Genomic DNA, 12,263 nt, shown 5'->3' with positions numbered 1-12,263 from the left:
CTGAGATGATCATATGGTTTTTATTAATTCAATTATTAATATGGTCAATTATACTAATAGTTTTCCTAATATTAAACCAGCCCTGCATTCCTGGTATAAATCCTACTTGATCATAGTGTATTATCCTGGAGATGATTTTCTGAAGTCTTTTTGCTAATATCTTATTTAAGATTTTAGCATCAATATTCATTAAGGAAATTGGTCTATAATTTTCTTTCTCAGTTTTCGATCGACCTGGTTTAGGTATCAGTACCATGTCTGTGTCATAAAAGTAGTTTGGTGTAGGACTCCTTCATCCCCTATTTTTTCAAATAGTTTATATAGCATTGGGGATGAATGTTCTTTAAATGTTTGGTAGAATTCACATGTAAATCCATCTGGTGCTGGGGATTTTTTCCTGGGGAGTTGATTAATAGCTTGTTCTATTTCTTTTTCTGAAATGAGGCTATTTAAGCAATTTATCTCCTCCTCTGTTAATCTAGGAAGCCTGTATTTTTGGAGGAAGTCATCCATTTCACTTAAGTTATCAAATTTATTGGCATAAAGTTGGGCAAAGTAACTCCTTATTATTTACCTAATTTCCTCTTCATTGGTGGAAAGATCCCCCTTTTCATTTGTAAGACTAACAATTTGATTTTCCTCTTTCTTTTTTCTGATCAGATTTACCAAAGGTTTATCTATTTTATTGGCTTTTTCATAAAACCAACTCTTGGTTTTATTTATTAAATCAATAGTTGTTTTTTTTGTTTTTTTATTTTTTTTTACTTTGAATATTATTTAATTCTCCTTTTAATTTTTGTATTTCAAGTTTAATTTTTGGTTGGGCGTTTTTAATTTGGTCTTTTTCTAGCTTTTTAAGTTGCAATCCCAATTCGTTAATCTTCTCTTTCTCTATTTTGTTCAAATAATCCTCTAAAGATATAAAATTTCCCCTCATTACCGCTTTAGCTGCATCCCACAGATTTTGGTGTGATGTCTCATCATTTTCATTCTCTTGGGTGAAATTATTAATTGTTTCTATAATTTGCTGTTTCACCCAGTCATTCTTTAAGATGAGATTATTCAGTTTCCAATTACTTTTTAATCTATTTACCCCTAACTTCTTACTGAATGTAGCTTTTATTGCATTGTGATCAGAGAAGAAGGCATTTATTATTTCTGCCTTCCTGTATTTAATTTTGAGATCTTTATGTCCTAATATATGGTCGATTTTTGTATAGGATCCATGAACTGCTGAGAAGAAAGTATATTCCTTTCTATTGCCATTCAGTTTTCTCCAAAGGTCTATCATACCTAATTTTTCTAATGTTCTATTTACTTTTTAAATTTCTTTCTTTTGTTTTGTGGTTTGATTTGTCTAAATCTGAGAGTGTAAGGTTGAGATCTCCCACTATTATAGTTTTACTGTCTATTTCTTCTTTTTTTTTTTTTTTAATTTTTATTTTATTTTATAATTATAACATTTTTTTGACAGTACATATGCATGGGTAATTTTTTACAACATTATCCCTTGCACTTACTTCTATTCAGATTTTTCCCTTCCTCCCCCAACTCCCTCCCCCAGATGGCAAGCAGTCTTATATATGTTAAATATATTACAGTATATTCTAGATACAATATATGTGTGTAGAACCGAATTTTTTGTTGCACAGGAAGAATTGGATTCAGAAGGTAAAAATAACAGTTTACATTCATTTCCCAGTGTTCCTTTTCTGGATGTAGCTGGTTCTGTCCATCATTAATCAATTGGAATTGGATTAGCTCTTCTCTATGTTGAAGAAATCCACTTCCATCAGCATACATCCTCGTACAGTATCATTGTTGAAGTGTATAATGATCTTCTGGTTCTGCTCGTTTCACTCAGCATCAGTTGATGTAAGTCTCTCCAAGCCTCTCTGTATTTCTCCTGTTGGTCATTTCTTATAGAACAATAATATTCCATAACATTCATATACCATAGTTTACCCAACCATTCTCCAATTGATGGACATCCATTCATCTTCCAGCTTCTAGCCACTATGAAAAGGGCTGCCACAAACATTTTGGCACATACAGGTCCCTTTCCCTTCTTTAGTAGTTCCTTGGGGTATAAGCCCAGTAGTAGTATGGCTGGGTCAAAGGCTATGCACATTTTGATAACTTTTTGGGCATTATTCCAGATTGCTCTCCAGAATGGTTGGATTCTTTCACAACTCCACCAACAATGCATCAGTGTCCCAGTTCTCCCACAGCCCCTCCAACTTTCATCGTTATTTGTTCCTGTCATCTTAGCCAATCTGACAGGTGTGTAATGATACCTCAGAGTTGTCTTAATTTGCATTTCTCTGATCAATAGTGATTTGGAACACTCTTTCATATGAGTGGAAATAGTTTTAATTTCATCATCTGAAAATTGTCTGTTCATATCCTTTGACCATTTATCAATTGGAGAATGGCTTGATTTCTTATAAATTAAAGTCAATTCTCTGTATATTTTGGAGATGAGGCCTTTATCAGAACCTTTAACTGTAAAAAATTTTTCCCAATTTGTTACTTCCCTTCTAATCTTGTTTGCATTAGTTTTGTTTGTACAGAAACTTTTTAATTTGGTATAATCAAAATTTTCTATTTTGTGATCAATAATGGTCTCTAGTTCTCCCTTGGACACAAACTCCTTCCTCCTCCACAAGTCTGAGAGGTAAACCATCCCATGTTCCTCCAATTTATTTATGATTTCATTCTTTATGCCTAAATCTTGGACCCATTTTGATCGTATCTAAGTATGTGGTGTTAAATGTGGATCCATGCCTAGTTTCTGCCATACTAATTTCCAGTTTTCCCAGCAGTTTTTGTCAAATAATGAATTCTTATCCCAAAATTTGGGATCTTTGGGTTTGTCAAAGATTAGATTGCTATTTTTATTCACTATCTTGCCCTGTGAACCTAACCTTGCCACTGATCAACTAGTCTATTTCTTAGCCAATACCAAATGGTTTTGGTGACTGTTGCTTTATAATATAGCTTTAAATCAGGTACACTTAGACCACCTTCCTCTGACTTTTTTTTCATTAATTCCCTTGCAATTCTCGACCTTTTATTCTTCCATATGAATTTTGTTATTATTTTTTCTAGGTCATTAAAATAGTTTCTTGGGAGTCTGATTGGTATAGCACTAAATAAATAGATTAGTTTGGGGAGTATTGTCATCTTTATTATATTAGCTCGGCCTATCCAAGAACACTGAATGTCTTTCCAATTATTTAAATCGGACTTTATTTTTGTGGCAAGTGTTTTGTAATTTTGCTCATATAATTCCTGACTCTCCTTTGGTAGATATATTCCCAAGTATTTTATACTATCGACTGTTATTTTGAATGGAATTTCTCTTTGTATCTCTTGCTGTTGGATTGTGTTGGTAATGTATAAAAATGCTGAGGATTTATGTGGATTTATTTTGTATCCTGCCACTTTGCTAAAATTCTGATTTATTTCTAATAGCTTTTTAGCAGAGTCTTTGGGGTTCTCTAAGTATACCATCATGTCATCTGCGAAAAGTGACAATTTGATTTCTTCATTTCCTACTCTAATTCCTTGGATCTCTTTCTCAGCTCTTATTGCCAAGGCTAGAGTTTCTAGTACTATATTGAATAGTAATGGTGATAGTGGGCAACCTTGTTTCACTTCTGATCTTACAGGGAAAGGTTCTAGTTTATCACCATTACATATGATGTTTACTGAAGGTTTTAAATATATGCTCCTTATTATTTTAAGGAATAGTCCATTTATTCCTATACTCTCAAGCGTTTTTAGTAGGAATGGATGTTGGATTTTATCAAATGCCTTTTCTGCATCTATTGAGATGATCATATGTTTTTTATTAATTCAATTATTAATATGGTCAATTATACTAATAGTTTGCCTAATATTAAACCAGCCCTGCATTCCTGGTATAAATCCCACTTGTTCATAGTGTATTATCCTGGGGATGATTTTCTGAAGTCTATTTGCTAATATCTTATTTAAGATTTTAGCATCAATATTCATTAAGGAAATTGGTCTATAGTTTTCTTTCTCAGTTTTCAATCTACCTGGTTTAGGTATCAGTACCATGTCTGTGTCATAGAAGGAATTTGGTAGGACTCCTTCAATCCCTATTTTTTCAAATAGTTTACATAGCATTGGAGTTAGTTGTTCTTTAAATGTTTGGTAGAATTCACCTGTAAATCCATCTGGTCCTGGGGACTTTTTCTTAGGAAGTTGGTTAATAGCTTCGTCTATTTCTTTTTCTGAGATGGGACTATTTAGACTACTTACTTCTTCCTCTGTTAATCTGGACAAGCTATATTTTTGAAGGTATTCTTCCATTTCATTTAAGTTATCAAATTTATCGGCATAAAGTTGAGCAAAGTAGCTCCTAACTATTTTTCTAATTTCCTCTTCATTAGTGGTGAGTTCACCCTTTTCATTTTCAAGACTATCAATTTGCTTTTTCTCTTTCCTTTTTTTAATCAGGTTTACTAAGGGTTTGTCTATTTTGTTGGTTTTTTCATAAAACCAACTCTTAGTTTTATTAATTAATTCAATAGTTTTTTTTTTTTTACTTTCAATTTTATTAATCTCACCTTTTATTTTTTGAATTTCAAGTTTTGTTTTTGTCTGGGGGTTTTTAATTTGATCCTTTTCTAGCAATTTTATTTGTAAGCCCAATTCATTGGCCCTCTCTTTCTCTATTTTATGCAAGTAGGCCTGTAGAGATATAAAACTTCCCCTTATTACTGCTTTGGCTGTATCCCACACATTTTGGTATGATGTCTCATTATTGTCATTTTCTTGGGTGAAGTTATTAATTATGTCTATGATTTGCTGTTTTACCCAATCATTCTTTATTATAAGATTATTTAGTTTCCAATTATTTTTTGGTCTATTTTCCCCTGGCTTTTTATTAAATGTTATTTTGATTGCATTATGATCTGAAAAGGATGCATTTACTATTTCTGCCTTACTGCATTTGATTTTGAGGTTTTTATGCCCTAGTATATGATCAATTTTTGTATAGGTTCCATGAACTGCTGAGAAGAAAGTATATTCCTTTCTGTCTCCATTTAGCTTTCGCCAAAGATCTATCATATCAAACTTTTCTAGTATTCTATTTACCTCTTTGACTTCTTTCTTATTTATTTTGTGGTTTGATTTATCTAATTCTGAGAGTGCAAGATTGAGATCTCATACTATTATAGTTTTGCTATCTATTTCCTCTTGCAGCTCTCTTAATTTCTCGTTTAAGAATTTAGATGCTGCACCACTTGGTGCATACATGTTTAATATTGATACTGCTTCACTATTGATGCTTCCCTTTAGCAGGTTATAATGCCCTTCCTTATCTCTTTTAATTAGATCAATTTTTGTTTTTGCTTGATCTGAGATGAGGATGGCTACTCCTGCTTTTTTGGTTTTGCCTGAAGCATAATAGATTCTGCTCCACCCTTTTACTTTTAGTTTGAATGTCTCACCCTGTTTCAGGTGTGTTTCCTGTAAACAACACATAGTAGGATTCTGACTTTTAATCCAGTCTGATAACTGCTTCCTCTTTATGAGGCAGTTTGCCCCTTTCACATTTATGGTTAGAAGGACTAATTCTATATTGCTTGCCATCCTATTAACCCCTGCTTATGCTTTTCCCCTTTCCTTCCCTTTTACCCTCCTACCCAGTATTAAACTTGTGAACACCACTTGGTTTTCACAGCCCTCCCTTGTTAGGATCCCTCCCCCACCTTAAAGATCCTCCCCTTATTTTCCTCGAAATTACTGTATTCCCTTCCCCTTAGCTTACTCCTTCCCTTTCACTTTTCAATGAAGTGGAAGAAGTTTCACCATAAATTGAATATGTCTATTGATACACGCTATGTTCATCTCCCTCCTTTCTTTCTCTCAGATATAATAGGTTACCTTTGCCTCTTCATAAGATGTAGTACCACCACTTTACACTTTTTTATGATATAATCTCCTTTCCACCTCTAGTTTCTAAGACAAATTGTACATATGTTCTTTACATATTTTTTTGACAGAAGTATAGGTATCAAGATTTCTTTTTACCTTTTTAGAAATCTCTTGAGTTCTGTATTTGAAGATCAATCTTTTTATGTAGGTCTGGTTTTTTCATCAAGAATAGATAGAATTCATTTATTTTGTTAAATGTCCATCTTCTTCCCTGGAAAACGATGCTCATTCTTGCTGGGTATGTTATTCTTGGCTGCATACCAAGTTCCTTAGCCTTTCGGAATATCATGCTCCAGGCCCTGCGTTCTTTTAATGTGGACGCTGCTAGATCCTGGGTTATCCTTATTGTGGATCCTCCATATCTGAATTGTTTTTTTCTAGCAGCTTCCAATATCTTTTCCTTTGTCTGATGGTTCTTGAACTTGGCCACTATATTTCTTGGCGTTTTGATTTTAGGGTCCCTTTCAGTAGATGATCGATAAATATTTGCAATGTCTATTTTACCCTCTGTTTCCAGAACGTCTGGGCAGTTCTCTTTAATAATTTCCTCGAAAATGGTGTCCAAGCTCTTTTTTTCCTCCCATTTTTCAGGGAGTCCGATTATTCTCAAATTGTCTCTCCTGGATCTGTTTTCCAGGTCTATTGTCTTTCTGGTAAGGTACTTGATAGTCTTTTCAATTGTTTCATTTCTCCAGTTTTGCTTGACTCCCTCTTGGTTTCTCCTTGAGTCATTCATTTCTACTTGTTCCAGTCTAATTTTCAATGATGTATTTTCTTCACTCACTTTTTTTATATCTCTTTGTAATTGTCCAATTGAGTTTTTATCTTCTATGGAATTTTTTTCCATTTTATTTTTTAGAGAGCTAATTTCTTTTTCCAGCTCTCTAATCCTGTTTTCCTTGGAGTTGTTTACCTTTTCCAGCTCACTAATCTTGTTTCTCAATGATTTGATGTCTTTATCCACTCTGTCTTTGAATGCATGGGATGACTTCTCCAGGCTCTCTTGCCAAGCTTTCCTTTCCTTTTCCCATTTCTCTTCCAGCTCTCTTGTGAGAGCCTTTTTGATTCCCTCCATGAGGTTCTTTTATATTGAGGAGCAGCTTATATCCCTCCCAGGGGATACATCTGGGGACAGTCTGTTCCTAGTCTCCTCAGCATTTGAAGTCTGCTCCCTCTCCACACAGAAGCTGTCAATGGTTAGAGCCCTTTTGAATTTTTTGTTCATTTTGTCAGAGTAGGAATCAAAGAAAACAAACTGACAAGAGAAACAATTGGTCTGTTTTGCGGGGGATGGGGCTGGATGGTATTAATGGGCTTCCTCTACAGACTTGGGGTAGGGCCCCAGAGAGCCACTAACAGAATAGCAATGACTGTACTGAGTCTGCGCTCTGAGGCTCCGAGAACGCACCGAGTCAGTCCAGGTGGGGGTTGGGGGTGGCCAGGCTCTGAGAGACGCTGGCTTTTTGGGGTTTTAATCTTCACCTCCGGTGTTTACACCCTCTCTGCTGCTCCTTGCTGCAAGATGGAGCATCCACACAGGGGTAAAAGCCCTTTCACAGAAACGGCAGAGATCACACCCCTCCCCCTCCGGTCTGAGCTGTGTGAGCTGCCTGTCTTGCTCTGGCTGTCTGCCCTCAGTCTGCGCCCAGTCTGATTGACCCTCCCCCGAGCAAACACAGACCTTTTCTGGCAACTTTCAAGGATGTCTTCTCTTGGTGATTTTTTGTGGATTTCTTTCTGGGTCAAGCATTAAGTCAAAGGCTTGTCATGAAGTAAGTTCTGAGAGAAAACGAGGAGCTCAAGCAGCTGTCTGCCTCCACGCCACCATCTTGGCCGGAAGTTCCCCTGTCTATTTCTTCTTGCAATTCTCTTAACTTTTCCTTTAGAAAGTTAGATGCTATACCACTTGGTGTATATGTGTTTAGTATTGATATGGCTTCATTATTTATGCTACCTTTCAGCAGGATATCGTTTCCTTCCTTATCTCTTTTAATTAGATCACTTCTGCTTTTGCTTGATCTGAGATAAGGATAGCTACCCCTGCTTTTTTGGGTTTACCTGAAGCATAATAGATTCTGCTCCAACCTTTTACCTTTACTCTGTATGTATCTCCCTGCTTTAAGTGTGTTTCCTGTAAACAATATATTGTAGGGTTCTGACTTTTGATCCAGTCTGCTATCCGTCTCCATTTGATGGGAGCGTTCATCCCATTCACATTTACAGTTAAAATTACTAATTCTGTATTTCCTGCCATCATATTATCCCCAGATTATGCTTTTTCCCTTGACCCCCCTGAACCCCTTTTCCAATATTTAATTTATAGACCCCACTTGTGACATGCAGCCCTCCCTTTTTTTAGTATCCCTCCCCCCTCCCTCCAAGTCCCTTCCCTTATTCTCCTTTTCCTTTTCCCTTTTCCTCTCCCCCCTTTTAATGAGATGAGAGAGAATTCTCTGAAAAACAGATATGTCAATTATTTACTCTTTGAGCCTCTTCTGATGAGGGTAAGATTTATACAATGTTTCTCCCCCTCTCTAAATTCCCTCAGATATGGTATATTTTCTATACCTCTTCCTGGGATGTAGTTTCCCTCTTTTTATAAATCCTTCACCTTTTTCTGATACTACCCCCTTCCCTTTACTACACCCCCCCTTTTTTTATATTAGTAAAATCAAATTATCCATGTGTACTTTCTATATATCCACAAAAGAGATACAGTTCTCAAGGGTTCTGTGTACCTTTTTCTGTTTCTCTTCAGTCTTGTGGATGTAGATCAAATTTTTTGTTTAAGTCTGGTTTTTTTTCTTAGAAACATATGAAATTCCTCTATTTCATTGAATGACCATCTTGTTCCATGGAAAAAGATGCTAAATTTAGCTGAGTAGTTTATTCTTGGTTGCAATCCTTGATCTTTTGCCTTTTGGAATATCAGGTTCCAGGCCTTTCTATCTTTTAATGTGGAGGCAGCCAGATCTTGTGTGACCCTTATTGTGGCACCTTGATATTTAAATTGTTTTTTTTCTAGCTGCTTGCAATATATTCTACTTTGTGTGGTAATTCTGCAGCTTAGCCACAATATTCCATGGTGTTCTTTTTTTAGGGTCTATTTCAGAAGGAGTTCAATGAATTCTTTCAACATCTATTTTCCCTTCTGTTTCTATTATCTCTGCACAGTTCTCTTTGATGATTTCCTGTAAAATAGAATCTAGCCACTTTTTTTGGTCATAGTTTTTGGGAAGTCCAATGATCCTCAGATTATCTCTCCTAGATCTGTTTTCCAGGTCTATAGATTTTCCCAGTAAGTATTTGACGTTATTCTCTAGCTTTTCTTTTCTTTCCTTTTTTTTTTTTTTTTTTTGACTGATTTTTGGGTTCTCAATGAATCGTTCATTTCTATTTGTTCCATCCTGAATTTTAAGGAGTTATTTTCTTCATTCACAATTTTTAGTTCTTTTTGTATAGGCCCAATTTTATTTTTAAATGAATTATTTTGCTCTATTGAATTTTTTTCCATTTCCATAATTTTTTTTTTTTTAGAGAATTATTTTCTTTTTCCTATTCAGAAATCCTATTTTCTTTAGGCCTTTTTATCTTTTCCAATTCAGAAATCCTACTTTCCGTGATTTTTTAACCTTTTCTAATTCACAAATTTCCTGTGAATCTCCTGTGAATTCTTTATTTTTTCCAACTCCAATTTCAGAACATTGTTATTCTCTATCATAGCTTCTCTTTCCTTTCCCCATTTTTCTTCAAACTCTCTTAATTTTTTAATAGTCTCTTCTAGGAGAGAGTTATATGATGGGGGGCAGGAATCATTCCCCTTTAAGCTGTTATCTGCTGACTCTCTGCTGTTAACTTCCTCGGGGTTGGATACCCACACTTTCCCTGTGTAGAAAGAATCGATCATTTTTCTTGGCTTTTTTACTCATATTTAAAAAATCTTTTGGGGTCTGACCCTGGGGTAGAAAATTATTTATTTATTTCTTTACCAGCTTCCTCCCAGACTGGATGGATGCAGTGGCTCCTGTACCTAAGCTAAGAGAGAGCTCTGGGAGAGAGTTCCCCACCCCCTCCCTGGAAGTGCCTCAGAGGTGATTAGCAGGGATGCCCTTTGAGGGCTCTATGTGTCCTAGAGACTTCCCTGAGGTTTAAGACTGAACAGTAAAGGCTACACAAAGCCCAGCCAATGCGTCCTGGTGGGGCATGGATATCAGCAGCTGATGTGAAAAGCCGCTGCACTCAAACTGGAAGTGTCTGCCCTGAAACTGCGGTCCCTATTTCAAAGGTTCCACTTCTCTGGGACTTCCGGGGCTGAGTTCCACAGCCTCCAGCCGAGCAAGGCACTATGTGTTACCTTGGGCCATGTCCACCCGCTTTTCAATCTCTTAACTACCCCCAGGTGAAGCCCGGGACAGCCGAATTCGGCCACACCCACAGTGCCAAGATCTGTTAGGTCACTTCCCGATTGGGGTTGTTTTAGTATCTGGCTTTATATTTTAAAGTGGCTTGATTTCTCTTCTGAACTGCTGTTTTATAAGCAGAGAACAGCTAACAGCCTGTGCCGGATTCTTCTATCTCAGTGGCTTCTCTGATCCCAGAGCCCTCCCCAGAGCGATTGGTGCAGTGTTCCACCACCCAACCGTCTGTGCTGGCCTCGTTTTTTCCTCCCCTGGGAACTGACCTTTTCTGTTGAAACTCCAGATTCTCTTCAGCCGGTATGTCATGCTTCCAGTCCTTGTGGTTTCTATCAGTCCAGCATTATTTTTGAGGATGATTTAACTAATTGGTAATGAGGGAAGAAGGGAGCTCACAAAATCGCGTGTATCTTCTCCAACATCTTGGCTCTGCCCCCACTTAATTAATTTTCATTTGATTCATTTTTTTTTTTTTTTTTTTTTTTTTTACTTTTTAAAAAATCAAATAACCAATGATAAATCAAAATCTTCCTTATTTTCTGGTTTCTCATCTACAAAAGGAAAATAAAAATAGTATCAACCTTTCCATTAATTTGTGAGAATTAATATAATTATACGTAATCTATATATCTTTACAAGCAACACTCTCTATAAATGGTAGCTATTATTATTAATAAGGCATTATTATCTATATTATATCAAACTTCTTTTTAAAAAAAATCTTAGTTCTAGATATGCTCTTTTTGTGAAAGAGAATAAATCTAGTCCCTCTTCAATTAAACAGTTCTTCAAATACTAGAAAGCAAAGTCATCTAGTCCCATAAATCTTTAATTTTCAGAATAAATTTCAACTGTTTCTAAAAAAGGTCCATTTATAATATAACCCTTAATATTTCACTTTTTAGGATAAACTCTTCATAATATCCTTCATCTTATGAATTGTACCAAAATGTACTAAATATTGCAAATATAAAGACAAAATTAAAAGTCTTTCTGTTTAAAGAACTGACACTCTACTCAGTGATAACCTATAAGATGATATGTAATACCATTTCGAGAAGGAGAGTGATACAGAAGAAAGAAAAGTCTGAGTGTCTTTCTTAAAATTCAAACTCTGACATGATTTATTTGACCCTGGGAATGTCATTTAAACTCCCTGGGACTCAATGTTTTTGAAGTGGTTGAACTAGCTGATATCTGAGGTATATTCCAACTCTAATGTGCATTGTGGACATTAACAACTAGTGACATCAAAAAAAATCTTTTCTTTCCTTTGAAATAAACTAGAGTTGATGGATGATAGGGATTAAAAGAATTAAAGTGAAGAGGTTGACTACCTCTTCTGCCTCTCTAAACTGATACTTGGTGAAGGTCTCTCTCTTCCCCCCCCCCCCCAATATGCTAAGGAAATAATATATATAGATCAGGAGATAACATACTTGGAATGTGAGTAGGCCCATCACACAGGCAAATATTAAGCATCTATTATTTTCATTTGAACTTCCTAATAACCCAGTTAGATGCTATTATTAGGGACTTTGTCGATTGGGTAAAAGGTAAAGACTTTACCATGGTTACACAATAGTATGTGTCTGAAATTGGATTTGAACTCCTGTTTTTCTACCCCCAAGTATAAACTTGTAGGCCCCAATTGTAGGGGCCCTAGTCTACATGAAGAGCCTAGGCCCTGGGCCCAGATGGAATCTTTATAGCAAAAGGCCAGGTATCTGAACTTATGATTCTGGATGCAATTTTGAGAGTAAGAGGTTTGAAGATTAAATACTTAATGATTACTGGTGACTGAGGCATTATCACTCTTTTCCTAATATTAATAAAAGCAAGTTATACTAATGTTTTCTTTTCTGAAGGGAG

Source organism: Sminthopsis crassicaudata, chromosome 1 (genome assembly GCF_048593235.1).
Source record: "Sminthopsis crassicaudata isolate SCR6 chromosome 1, ASM4859323v1, whole genome shotgun sequence".
In the NCBI taxonomy this organism is placed as follows: Eukaryota; Metazoa; Chordata; class Mammalia; order Dasyuromorphia; family Dasyuridae; genus Sminthopsis; species Sminthopsis crassicaudata.
This window is presented reverse-complemented; position numbering follows the sequence as displayed.